General features: G+C 36.0%; 1 pseudogene; it reads left to right on the top strand.

Annotated features, from left to right (window-relative positions):
• Positions 1-4,004: 4,004 nt before the first annotated feature.
• LOC146171129 (U2 spliceosomal RNA) lies at positions 4,005-4,177 on the top strand (annotated as a pseudogene).
• Positions 4,178-14,525: the final 10,348 nt, after the last annotated feature.

Raw genomic sequence — 14,525 nt, 5'->3', positions numbered from 1 at the left:
TCTCATTATTAGTGTATGTTAGCTGTTCTTTCTGGATAGTCTTTTTCCCCGTGGGAGCTGCAGCGCTGACCTCTTCTGCGGAAGGAAATCCATTATCGCAGTATGTCGCGCGGATACACCCCGCCATTTCTTCCAGACGACCGCCGCTGCTAGAAGTGATGTCATCGCCTCCGACAAGCAGCGCCTTCACCGCCAGCAGAAGCCGCATTCCAGTCCGATCGCCGTCTACCAGTCCAAGCCCGGCCAACAATGAAGAACCGCCACAGCCCGGATCGCAACCTCGCCGTGATGGGAACAGCCTTACGCTGTTCTTTCCTCTGGCGAGGACGTTCCGATGTACGGAAGAGGGATGCGCTACCGCGTACTCCCCGGTATTGTGGACGTCCAGGCGGCAGTCCCTGACTCGGCATCTTGAAAGTGAGCATGGGGTGCGCATAAGCCAGGTCACGCATTTTTGCACTCTCTGCCACAGAGAGGTCGGTCCTCGGCCAAAAGCGCATCCCTGTCTTACTGGAGAGAAGCTCGAGGTGGCCAGCACTGACTTGCACAGCCACAAGTGCGGTGATTGCCAGCTCTCTTTTCCATCGAAAAGAGGGCTGGAAAATCATCACATGTGGCACCGCAAACAGACTGCCATGCAGGGATTACCGCCTCGTCCCGTGCCACCGTTAGCGGCGACGAGAAGACTAAGACGGACACCATCACGGGACGCCAGACCACCGGATCTAGAGCCCCCACAAGAAGAGGACATCAGCCAAGACGCAAGGACACCACCAGCAACGCCTCAACAAGACACCAATGTGGAGGAAGCGGGCCAGGAAGAGCCACGAACGCTAACCCCCATCTCTCCTCCTCCAGAGAGCAGCACCACGAGAGCAGCAACACCAGCACTAATTTTTCCCACCTCCCCATCCCAGCAGGATGACCAGGGAATTCCCGTGCCTGCCAGCAGCACACCCAACAGCAGCAGGGAGATGGAGAATTCACAAGATTCTCCTTCCTTGCAGGTAGGCGACGGACAACAGGCTCACCTGTCAACAATCAGCGAGGAAAGCAATACATCGCAGCTTCAAGACGACGACGGCGGCGGGCACCATGACGCAACTGCCACCCAGGGAGCACTAACTGATTCTCTTTCTGATGAACTGGAGTGCGAGGGCATACTCGTCGACCACACCAGGCGCCTCCGGTGTTTGCTGCGTGAGCCTGCGTCTGCTGAGGGTTGGGATGGTTTTCTTTCCATCTTGGAGGAGGCCATCACCGAGGTTGGAAAGGCGGTAAAGCTGCCGAAGGCTCCGGCCGGAGGTAAGCCGCGCCGTCCGACCAACCCCGACAACGCTCAGCAGATCCAGTCTCTTTACCGCAGGAATCGCCGCCGAGCAGTACGCCTGATTGTGGACGGCGAGTCGCCTATGTGCACGGTTCCTTTACAGGATCTCGAGGACCACTTCACTGCAACGTGGGGCCCCAAGGAGGTGGACACCAGCCTTCTTCTCAACAAGGCCAAGAGCAGCGACCTCACGGAATTCCCTCTAGACAAGTTCACCGAAGAGGAGGTCCTGACGAAGCTGAGGAAATGTGAGAACACCGCGCCCGGCAACGACCGAATCACCTACCAGCACTGGAAGACGACAGACCCTGAAGCAGCCTTCCTGACAGCAGCATTCAACGCCTGCCTCAAGTTTAAGAGAGTGCCCCCAGCATGGAAGGAGTCCCGGACCATCCTCATCCACAAGAAGGAACCTGTGGAGGACGTCACGAACTGGCGCCCCATCGCACTCGGGTCGACGATTTCAAAGCTGTATGCTGGGTGTCTCGCCACTCGGCTGCAGCGATGGATCGCTGAACACGAGCTGCTCTCTCGTTGTCAAAAGGGGTTCCTGCCGCACGATGGTGTGTTTGAGCACAACTTCGTGCTGCAGGAGCGCCTCGACGCAGCGAGGGGTGGCGGTGGGGAGCTGTGCGTGGCGTTCCTTGACTTCAGCAACGCCTTTGGATCTGTCGCCCACAACGCCCTCATCGACGCACTACGTGGAGCAGGCGCCGGCAGCGACTTCTGTTCGATCGTCGCTGACCTCTACAGGGACAACACCACCACCATCGTAGGACAAGAAGGGTCAACACGGCCGATCGCTATTTCTGCAGGGATTCGACAGGGATGCCCACTGAGCGGGCTCTTGTTTAATTTTGTCATTGACCCTGTTTTGCGTGCTGTGCAGGGAGGCGAGAGGCAGCACAACATCCTGGCCTACGCCGATGACCTCACCCCCCTGGCCAATGACCCGGAGATGCTTCAAGCCCGCATTAATACTGTTGAATCCCTTTCTTCTAGGCTGGGATTACAGCTTAACCCAGCGAAGTGCCGCACTCTTCATCTGAGCGGCAAAACACCGGTTGGTACAAGACTGACCCCTTTCTTTATTGCAGGAGCTGAGATCCCAATTATCCAGGATTTTGAAAGCCAGACGTTCCTGGGCCGCCCTGTAGGGTTCAACGTCTTCCCGGACAGAGCTACTGTGGACCAGGCCATCAACACCGGCCGCCGCCTGCTTAGCTCAATGCTCGCCCCTTGGCAGAGATTGGACGCTGTGAAAACATTTGTATATCCAGCGCTCAATTTCTCCATGCGGTGCGGTGTGTTGGGCAAGTCAGAGTGGGCGCGCCTCGACGATGCACTGCGGCCACTAATCAAAAAATCCCTTTATCTTCCAGGAACCGCAGCCAATGAATACCTCTACGGCAGTGCAGCATCGGGCTCGGTCGGCATCCCCCTCGCAGCGGAGCTGAGCGACATCTGCCGCATTGACAATGCATTTAAGCTCCTCTCCTCTCTTGATCTAGAGGTGCGAGATCTAGCGCTGCATGCCGTTACTGCCATCACGACGAAGAGACTACGCCGACCAGCCACGGATGAGGACATTGCTGCCTACCTGACAGGGGAGACGGAGGGAGACTTCCGAGCTAGGGCAACGCAGCTTCAGTCTGTATGGACGGAGGCTCGCAAAGCTTCCCGGCGCCTGGCGGTCACGTGGGAGATGCAAGAGGGGGGCCCCAGCATCACTCGCGCCGACGTGACCGTCACGCAGAAGCAGCGCACGAAAGTGGTGAGGACACTTCGGAGCATCGCTATGCGCGCACGAGATCACAATCTCCACGAAAAGCCTAACCAGGGGAAAGTGATGGAGTGCGTAGCAGCCGACCGTAGCAGTTCCCACTTCATGAGGACGGGGCGCTTCACTCGCTTCTGCGATTGGCGCTTCGTGCACTGTGCGAGGCTGAACCTGCTGCCCCTCAACGGAGCCAGGCCGTGGGATGTCGCTGCTGACCAGCGGTGTCGGAGATGCGGGCAAGACAAGGAATCCCTCCCGCATGTTCTCTGCCACTGCATTCGCCAGAGCGTCGCCTACACCAGCCGACACAACAGGATCGTCGACCGGCTGAAGACAGCCGCTGAGAAGCGATTCACCGTCACCCATGAGAACCGGCCCGTGGGTGACACGAACCTCCGCCCAGATCTTGTTCTGGCGCGCGGGGAAACAGCGATTGTCATCGATGTCACATGTCCCTTTGACAATCGCAAAACCGCCTTCGATGCTGCACGGGAGAGTAAGATCGCCAAGTACGAACCCGTTCGCCAATACCTGCTCCGGAAATTCCAGCGGGTCAGCATCGAGACAGTTGTTGTTGGGGCCCTGGGCTCCTGGGACCCCAACAATGACAAAGTGATGAGGCGCCTCTGTAGCAAACGCTACATGCGTCTCTTCAAGAAGCTGGCGGTGAGCGATACCATCGCAGCTTCTCGTGAAGTCTATGCTAAACACGTAGCTGCAAATTGAAGGGCTCGCACTTCGGTGGACTTCAGCAGATCGAGTTAGAAAGACTTCCTACACGCACAACAATACACTCACCCCACACCAGGAATAAAACTTTACAGATGAGATTTCCCCTAAAAAGGAATGAACAACAACAGTAGGTGTCTGCAATAAAACTGCTAGGAAATGTACAAAACATTTCTGAAAAACACTCTGTTCTTAACAGCTTAATATCTGTTACGGGTTCTAATTGTACCCATGATATTAAACTGATTTTTGTAGCGCGGCGGAGTGTTCGGGGCTTGCTCCAACTCCGCCACGGGTCGACCCGGTACTGCACTACTTCCGGGACCGGCCCAGCATCTCCCCCTTTTGGGGGGGAGAAGGCACAATTGAAAAAAAACAGAAAAACTGCTTTGTTTTGTTCTAGAAATTTTTGGACTTTTTTTTCCGACTTTTTTTTCCGACTTTTTTTTTCCGACTTTTTTTTCCGACTTTTTTTCCGACTTTTTTTTCCGACTTTTTTTTCCGACTTTTTTTTCCGACTTTTTTCCGACTTTTTTTCCGACTTTTACTGTTATGTGGTTGGTTTTACAGAGTGTAGTAATTATTTACGCAACTGTAAATAATTATTAATAATTGTTTATGTAGCCAATGTGGTTGGTTTTACAGAGTGTGGTAATAATTAGTAAGTATACTATGCAACTATAAATAATTAGTAATAAAAGTTTACCTAGCCATTGTGGTTGGTGTTACAGTGTGGTAATAATTAGTAATTATATTTACGCAACTGTAAATAATTAGTAATAATAGTTTACCTAGCAATTGTGGTTGGTTTTGCAGAGTGTGGAAGTAATTGGTAATTATATTTACGCAAAAGTAAATAATTAGTATTAAAAGTTTACCTAGCCATTGTGGTTGGTTTTACAGTGTGGTAATAATTAGTAATTATATTTACGCAACTGTAAATAATTAGTAATAATAGTTTACCTAGCAATTGTGGTTGGTTTTACAGAGTGTAGTAATTATATTCACGCAACTGTCAATAATTAGTAATAATTGTTTACCTAGCCAATGTGGTTGGTTTTAAAGAGTGTAGTAATTATTTACGCAACTGTAAATAATTATTAATAATTGTTTATGTAGCCAATGTGGTTGGTTTTACAGAGTGTGGTAATAATTAGTAAGTATACTATGCAACTATAAATAATTAGTAATAATTGTTTATCTAGCCAATGTGGTTGGTTTTACAGTGTGGTAATAATTAGTAATTATATTTTCGCAACTGTAAATAATTAGTAATAGTTTACCTAGCCATTGTGGTTGGTTTTGCAGAGTGTGGAAGTAATTGGTAATTATATTTACGCAAATGTAAATAATTAGTATTAAAAGTTTACCTAGCCATTGTGGTTGGTTTTACAGTGTGGTAATAATTAGTAATTATATTTACGCAACTGTAAATAATTAGTAATAATTGTTTACCTAGCCAATGTGGTTGGTTTTACAGAGTGTAGTAATTATTTACGCAACTGTAAATAATTATTAATAATTGTTTATGTAGCCAATGTGGTTGGTTTTACAGAGTGTGGTAATAATTAGTAAGTATACTATGCAACTATAAATAATTAGTAATAAAAGTTTACCTAGCCATTGTGGTTGGTTTTACAGTGTGGTAATAATTAGTAATTATATTTACGCAACTGTAAATAATTAGTAATAATAGTTTACCTAGCAATTGTGGTTGGTTTTACAGAGTGTGGTTATAATTAGTAATTATATTCACGCAACTGTCAATAATTAGTAATAATTGTTTACCTAGCCAATGTGGTTGGTTTTAAAGAGTGTAGTAATTATTTACGCAACTGTAAATAATTATTAATAATTGTTTATGTAGCCAATGTGGTTGGTTTTACAGAGTGTGGTAATAATTAGTAAGTATACTATGCAACTATAAATAATTAGTAATAATTGTTTATCTAGCCAATGTGGTTGGTTTTACAGTGTGGTAATAATTAGTAATTATATTTACGCAACCGTAAATAATTAGTAATAATAGTTTACCTAGCCATTGTGGTTGATTTTGCAGAGTGTGGAAGTAATTGGTAATTATATTTACGCAAATGTAAATAATTAGTATTAAAAGTTTACCTAGCCATTGTGGTTGGTTTTACAGTGTGGTAATAATTAGTAATTATATTTACGCAACTGTAAATAATTAGTAATAATTGTTTACCTAGCCAATGTGGTTGGTTTTACAGAGTGTAGTAATTATTTACGCAACTGTAAATAATTATTAATAATTGTTTATGTAGCCAATGTGGTTGGTTTTACAGAGTGTGGTAATAATTAGTAAGTATACTATGCAACTATAAATAATTAGTAATAATTGTTTATCTAGCCAATGTGGTTGGTTTTACAGTGTGGTAATAATTAGTAATTATATTTTCGCAACTGTAAATAATTAGTAATAATAGTTTACCTAGCCATTGTGGTTGGTTTTGCAGAGTGTGGAAGTAATTGGTAATTATATTTACGCAAATATAAATAATTAGTATTAAAAGTTTACCTAGCCATTGTGGTTGGTTTTACAGTGTGGTAATAATTAGTAATTATATTTACGCAACTGTAAATAATTAGTAATAATTGTTTACCTAGCCAATGTGGTTGGTTTTACAGAGTGTAGTAATTATTTACGCAACTGTAAATAATTATTAATAATTTTTTATGTAGCCAATGTGGTTGGTTTTACAGAGTGTGGTAATAATTAGTAAGTATACTATGCAACTATAAATAATTAGTAATAAAAGTTTACCTAGCCATTGTGGTTGGTTTTACAGTGTGGTAATAATTAGTAATTATATTTACGCAACTGTAAATAATTAGTAATAATAGTTTACCTAGCAATTGTGGTTGGTTTTACAGAGTGTGGTTATAATTAGTAATTATATTCACGCAACTGTCAATAATTAGTAATAATTATTTACGCAACTGTAAATAATTATTAATAATTGTTTATGTAGCCAATGTGGTTGGTTTTACAGAGTGTGGTAATAATTAGTAAGTATACTATGCAACTATAAATAATTAGTAATAATTGTTTATCTAGCCAATGTGGTTGGTTTTACAGTGTGGTAATAATTAGTAATTATATTTTCGCAACTGTAAATAATTAGTAATAATAGTTTACCTAGCCATTGTGGTTGGTTTTGCAGAGTGTGGAAGTAATTGGTAATTATATTTACGCAAATGTAAATAATTAGTATTAAAAGTTTACCTAGCCATTGTGGTTGGTTTTACAGTGTGGTAATAATTAGTAATTATATTTACGCAACTGTAAATAATTAGTAATAATAGTTTACCTAGCAATTGTGGTTGGTTTTACAGAGTGTAGTAATTATATTTACGCAACTGTCAATAATTAGTAATAATTGTTTACCTAGCCAATGTGGTTGGTTTTAAAGAGTGTAGTAATTATTTACGCAACTGTAAATAATTATTAATAATTGTTTATGTAGCCAATGTGGTTGGTTTTACAGTGTGTGGTAATAATTAGTAAGTATACTATGCAACTATAAATAATTAGTAATAATTGTTTATCTAGCCAATGTGGTTGGTTTTACAGTGTGGTAATAATTAGTAATTATATTTACGCAACTGTAAATAATTAGTAATAATAGTTTACCTAGCAATTGTGGTTGGTTTTACAGAGTGTGGTTATAATTAGTAATTATATTCACGCAACTGTCAATAATTAGTATTAAAAGTTTACCTAGCCATTGTGGTTGGTTTTACAGTGTGGTAATAATTAGTAATTATATTTACGCAATTGTAAATAATTAGTAATAATAGTTTACCTAGCAATTGTGGTTGGTTTTACAGAGAGTAGTAATTATATTCACGCAACTGTCAATAATTAGTAATAATTGTTTACCTAGCCAATGTGGTTGGTTTTACAGAGTGTAGTAATTATTTACGCAACTGTAAATAATTATTAATAATTGTTTATGTAGCCAATGTGGTTGGTTTTACAGAGTGTGGTAATAATTAGTAAGTATACTATGCAACTATAAATAATTAGTAATAATTGTTTATCTAGCCAATGTGGTTGGTTTTACAGTGCGGTAATAATTAGTAATTATATTTTCGCAACTGTAAATAATTAGTAATAATAGTTTACCTAGCCATTGTGGTTGGTTTTGCAGAGTGTGGAAGTAATTGGTAATTATATTTCCGCAAATGTAAATAATTAGTATTAAAAGTTTACCTAGCCATTGTGGTTGGTTTTACAGTGTGGTAATAATTAGTAATTATATTTACGCAACTGTAAATAATTAGTAATAATTGTTTACCTAGCCAATGTGGTTGGTTTTACAGAGTGTAGTAATTATTTACGCAACTGTAAATTATTATTAATAATTGTTTATGTAGCCAATGTGGTTGGTTTTACAGAGTGTGGTAATAATTAGTAAGTATACTATGCAACTATAAATAATTAGTAATAATTGTTTATCTAGCCAATGTGGTTGGTTTTACAGTGTGGTAATAATTAGTAATTATATTTTCGCAACTGTAAATAATTAGTAATAGTTTACCTAGCCATTGTGGTTGGTTTTGCAGAGTGTGGAAGTAATTGGTAATTATATTTACGCAAATGTAAATAATTAGTATTAAAAGTTTACCTAGCATATGTGGTTGGTTTTACAGAGTGTAGTAATTATTTACGCAACTGTAAATAATTAGTAATAATTGTTTACCTAGCCAATGTGGTTGGTTTTAAAGAGTGTAGTAATTATTTACGCAACTGTATATAATTATTAATAATTGTTTATGTAGCCAATGTGGTTGGTTTTACAGAGTGTGGTAATAATTAGTAAGTATACTATGCAAGTATAAATAATTAGTAATAATTGTTTATCTAGCCAATGTGGTTGTTTTACAGTGTGGTAATAATTAGTAATTATATTTTCACAACTGTAAATAATTAGTAATAATAGTTTACCTAGCCATTGTGGTTGGTTTTGCAGAGTGTGGAAGTAATTGGTAATTATATTTACGCAAATGTAAATAATTAGTATTAAAAGTTTACCTAGCCATTGTGGTTGGTTTTACAGTGTGGTAATAATTAGTAATTATATTTACGCAACTGTAAATAATTAGTAATAACAGTTTACCTAGCAATTGTGGTTGGTTTTACAGAGTGTGGTTATAATTAGTAATTATATTCACGCAACTGTCAATAATTAGTAATAATTGTTTACCTAGCCAATGTGGTTGGTTTTAAAGAGTGTAGTAATTATTTACGCAACTGTAAATAATTATTAATAATTGTTTATGTAGCCAATGTGGTTGGTTTTACAGAGTGTGGTAATAATTAGTAAGTATACTATGCAACTATAAATAATTAGTAATAATTGTTTATCTAGCCAATGTGGTTGGTTTTACAGTGTGGTAATAATTAGTAATTATATTTTCGCAACTGTAAATAATTAGTAATAATAGTTTACCTAGCCATTGTGGTTGGTTTTGCAGAGTGTGGAAGTAATTGGTAATTATATTTACGCAAATGTAAATAATTAGTATTAAAAGTTTACCTAGCCATTGTGGTTGGTTTTACAGTGTGGTAATAATTAGTAATTATATTTACGCAACTGTAAATAATTAGTAATAATTGTTTACCTAGCCAATGTGGTTGGTTTTACAGAGTGTAGTAATTATTTACGCAACTGTAAATAATTCTTAATAATTTTTTATGTAGCCAATGTGGTTGGTTTTACAGAGTGTGGTAATAATTAGTAAGTATACTATGCAACTATAAATAATTAGTAATAAAAGTTTACCTAGCCATTGTGGTTGGTTTTACAGTGTGGTAATAATTAGTAATTATATTTACGCAACTGTAAATAATTAGTAATAATAGTTTACCTAGCAATTGTGGTTGGTTTTACAGAGTGTAGTAATTATATTCACGCAACTGTCAATAATTAGTAATAATTGTTTACCTAGCCAATGTGGTTGGTTTTAAAGAGTGTAGTAATTATTTACGCAACTGTAAATAATTATTAATAATTGTTTATGTAGCCAATGTGGTTGGTTTTACAGTGTGTGGTAATAATTAGTAAGTATACTATGCAACTATAAATAATTAGTAATAATTGTTTATCTAGCCAATGTGGTTGGTTTTACAGTGTGGTAATAATTAGTAATTATATTTTCGCAACTGTAAATAATTAGTAATAATAGTTTACCTAGCCATTGTGGTTGGTTTTGCAGAGTGTGGAAGTAATTGGTAATACTATTTACGCAAATGTAAATAATTAGTATTAAAAGTTTACCTAGCCACTGTGGTTGGTTTTACAGTGTGGTAATAATTAGTAATTATATTTACGCAACTGTAAATAATTAGTAATAATTGTTTACCTAGCCAATGTGGTTGGTTTTACAGAGTGTAGTAATTATTTACGCAACTGTAAATAATTATTAATAATTGTTTATGTAGCCAATGTGGTTGGTTTTACAGAGTGTGGTAATAATTAGTAAGTATACTATGCAACTATAAATAATTAGTAATAAAAGTTTACCTAGCCATTGTGGTTGGTTTTACAGTGTGGTAATAATTAGTAATTATATTTACGCAACTGTAAATAATTAGTAATAATAGTTTACCTAGCAATTGTGGTTGGTTTTACAGAGTGTGGTTATAATTAGTAATTATATTCACGCAACTGTCAATAATTAGTAATAATTATTTACGCAACTGTAAATAATTATTAATAATTGTTTATGTAGCCAATGTGGTTGGTTTTACAGAGTGTGGTAATAATTAGTAAGTATACTATGCAACTATAAATAATTAGTAATAATTGTTTATCTAGCCAATGTGGTTGGTTTTACAGTGTGGTAATAATTAGTAATTATATTTTCGCAACTGTAAATAATTAGTAATAATAGTTTACCTAGCCATTGTGGTTGGTTTTGCAGAGTGTGGAAGTAATTGGTAATTATATTTACGCAAATGTAAATAATTAGTATTAAAAGTTTACCTAGCCATTGTGGTTGGTTTTACAGTGTGGTAATAATTAGTAATTATATTTACGCAACTGTAAATAATTAGTAATAATTGTTTACCTAGCCAATGTGGTTGGTTTTACAGAGTGTAGTAATTATTTATGCAACTGTAAATAATTATTAATAATTGTTTATGTAGCCAATGTGGTTGGTTTTACAGAGTGTGGTAATAATTAGTAAGTATACTATGCAACTATAAATAATTAGTAATAATAGTTTACCTAGCGATTGTGGTTGGTTTTGCAGAGTGTGGAAGTAATTGGTAATTATATTTACGCAAATGTAAATAATTAGTATTAAAAGTTTACCTAGCCACTGTGGTTGGTTTTACAGTGTGGTAATAATTAGTAATTATATTTACGCAACTGTAAATAATTAGTAATAATTGTTTACCTAGCCAATGTGGTTGGTTTTACAGAGTGTAGTAATTATTTACGCAACTGTAAATAATTATTAATAATTGTTTATGTAGCCAATGTGGTTGGTTTTACAGAGTGTGGTAATAATTAGTAAGTATACTATGCAACTATAAATAATTAGTAATAAAAGTTTACCTAGCCATTGTGGTTGGTTTTACAGTGTGGTAATAATTAGTAATTATATTTACGCAACTGTAAATAATTAGTAATAATAGTTTACCTAGCAATTGTGGTTGGTTTTACAGAGTGTGGTTATAATTAGTAATTATATTCACGCAACTGTCAATAATTAGTAATAATTATTTACGCAACTGTAAATAATTATTAATAATTGTTTATGTAGCCAATGTGGTTGGTTTTACAGAGTGTGGTAATAATTAGTAAGTATACTATGCAACTATAAATAATTAGTAATAATTGTTTATCTAGCCAATGTGGTTGGTTTTACAGTGTGGTAATAATTAGTAATTATATTTTCGCAACTGTAAATAATTAGTAATAATAGTTTACCTAGCCATTGTGGTTGGTTTTGCAGAGTGTGGAAGTAATTGGTAATTATATTTACGCAAATGTAAATAATTAGTATTAAAAGTTTACCTAGCCATTGTGGTTGGTTTTACAGTGTGGTAATAATTAGTAATTATATTTACGCAACTGTAAATAATTAGTAATAATTGTTTACCTAGCCAATGTGGTTGGTTTTACAGAGTGTAGTAATTATTTATGCAACTGTAAATAATTATTAATAATTGTTTATGTAGCCAATGTGGTTGGTTTTACAGAGTGTGGTAATAATTAGTAAGTATACTATGCAACTATAAATAATTAGTAATAATTGTTTATCTAGCCAATGTGGTTGGTTTTACAGTGTGGTAATAATTAGTAATTATATTTTCGCAACTGTAAATAATTAGTAATAGTTTACCTAGCCATTGTGGTTGGTTTTGCAGAGTGTGGAAGTAATTGGTAATTATATTTACGCAAATGTAAATAATTAGTATTAAAAGTTTACCTAGCCATTGTGGTTGGTTTTACAGTGTGGTAATAATTAGTAATTATATTTACGCAACTGTAAATAATTAGTAATAATTGTTTACCTAGCCAATGTGGTTGGTTTTACAGAGCGTAGTAATTATTTACGCAACTGTAAATAATTATTAATAATTGTTTATGTAGCCAATGTGGTTGGTTTTACCGAGTGTGGTAATAATTAGTAAGTATACTATGCAACTATAAATAATTAGTAATAAAAGTTTACCTAGCCATTGTGGTTGGTTTTACAGAGTGGTAATAATTAGTAATTATATTTATGCAACTGTAAATAATTAGTAATAATAGTTTACCTAGCAATTGTGGTTGGTTTTACAGAGTGTGGTTATAATTAGTAATTATATTCACGCAACTGTCAATAATTAGTAATAATTATTTACGCAACTGTAAATAATTATTAATAATTGTTTATGTAGCCAATGTGGTTGGTTTTACAGAGTGTGGTAATAATTAGTAAGTATACTATGCAACTATAAATAATTAGTAATAATTGTTTATCTAGCCAATGTGGTTGGTTTTACAGTGTGGTAATAATTAGAAATTATATTTTCGCAACTGTAAATAATTAGTAATAATAGTTTACCTAGCCATTGTGGTTGGTTTTGCAGAGTGCGGAAGTAATTGGTAATTATATTTACGCAAATGTAAATAATTAGTATTAAAAGTTTACCTAGCCATTGTGGTTGGTTTTACAGTGTGGTAATAATTAGTAATTATATTTACGCAACTGTAAATAATTAGTAATAATTGTTTACCTAGCCAATGTGGTTGGTTTTACAGAGTGTAGTAATTATTTACGCAACTGTAAATAATTATTAATAATTGTTTATGTAGCCAATGTGGTTGGTTTTACAGAGTGTGGTAATAATTAGTAAGTATACTATGCAACTATAAATAATTAGTAATAAAAGTTTACCTAGCCATTGTGGTTGGTTTTACAGTGTGGTAATAATTAGTAATTATATTTACGCAACTGTAAATAATTAGTAATAATAGTTTACCTAGCAATTGTGGTTGGTTTTACAGAGTGTGGTTATAATTAGTAATTATATTCACGCAACTGTCAATAATTAGTAATAATTATTTACGCAACTGTAAATAATTATTAATAATTGTTTATGTAGCCAATGTGGTTGGTTTTACAGAGTGTGGTAATAATTAGTAAGTATACTATGCAACTATAATTAATTAGTAATAATTGTTTATCTAGCCAATGTGGTTGGTTTTACAGTGTGGTAATAATTAGTAATTATATTTTCGCAACTGTAAATAATTAGTAATAGTTTACCTAGCCATTGTGGTTGGTTTTGCAGAGTGTGGAAGTAATTGGTAATTATATTTACGCAAATGTAAATAATTAGTATTAAAAGTTTACCTAGCATATGTGGTTGGTTTTACAGAGTGTAGTAATTATTTACGCAACTGTAAATAATTAGTAATAATTGTTTACCTAGCCAATGTGGTTGGTTTTAAAGAGTGTAGTAATTATTTACGCAACTGTATATAATTATTAATAATTGTTTATGTAGCCAATGTGGTTGGTTTTACAGAGTGTGGTAATAATTAGTAAGTATACTATGCAAGTATAAATAATTAGTAATAATTGTTTATCTAGCCAATGTGGTTGTTTTACAGTGTGGTAATAATTAGTAATTATATTTTCACAACTGTAAATAATTAGTAATAATAGTTTACCTAGCCATTGTGGTTGGTTTTGCAGAGTGTGGAAGTAATTGGTAATTATATTTACGCAAATGTAAATAATTAGTATTAAAAGTTTACCTAGCCATTGTGGTTGGTTTTACAGTGTGGTAATAATTAGTAATTATATTTACGCAACTGTAAATAATTAGTAATAACAGTTTACCTAGCAATTGTGGTTGGTTTTACAGAGTGTGGTTATAATTAGTAATTATATTCACGCAACTGTCAATAATTAGTAATAATTGTTTACCTAGCCAATGTGGTTGGTTTTAAAGAGTGTAGTAATTATTTACGCAACTGTAAATAATTATTAATAATTGTTTATGTAGCCAATGTGGTTGGTTTTACAGAGTGTGGTAATAATTAGTAAGTATACTATGCAACTATAAATAATTAGTAATAATTGTTTATCTAGCCAATGTGGTTGGTTTTACAGTGTGGTAATAATTAGTAATTATATTTTCGCAACTGTAAA

This window comes from Amblyomma maculatum, unplaced genomic scaffold (assembly GCF_055883805.1).
Source record: "Amblyomma maculatum isolate TAMU_Amacu unplaced genomic scaffold, ASM5588380v1 scaffold_23, whole genome shotgun sequence".
Classification (NCBI taxonomy): Eukaryota; Metazoa; Arthropoda; class Arachnida; order Ixodida; family Ixodidae; genus Amblyomma; species Amblyomma maculatum.
Note: the sequence above shows the minus strand (reverse complement) of the source record. Positions and strands in the feature narration are given on the sequence as shown.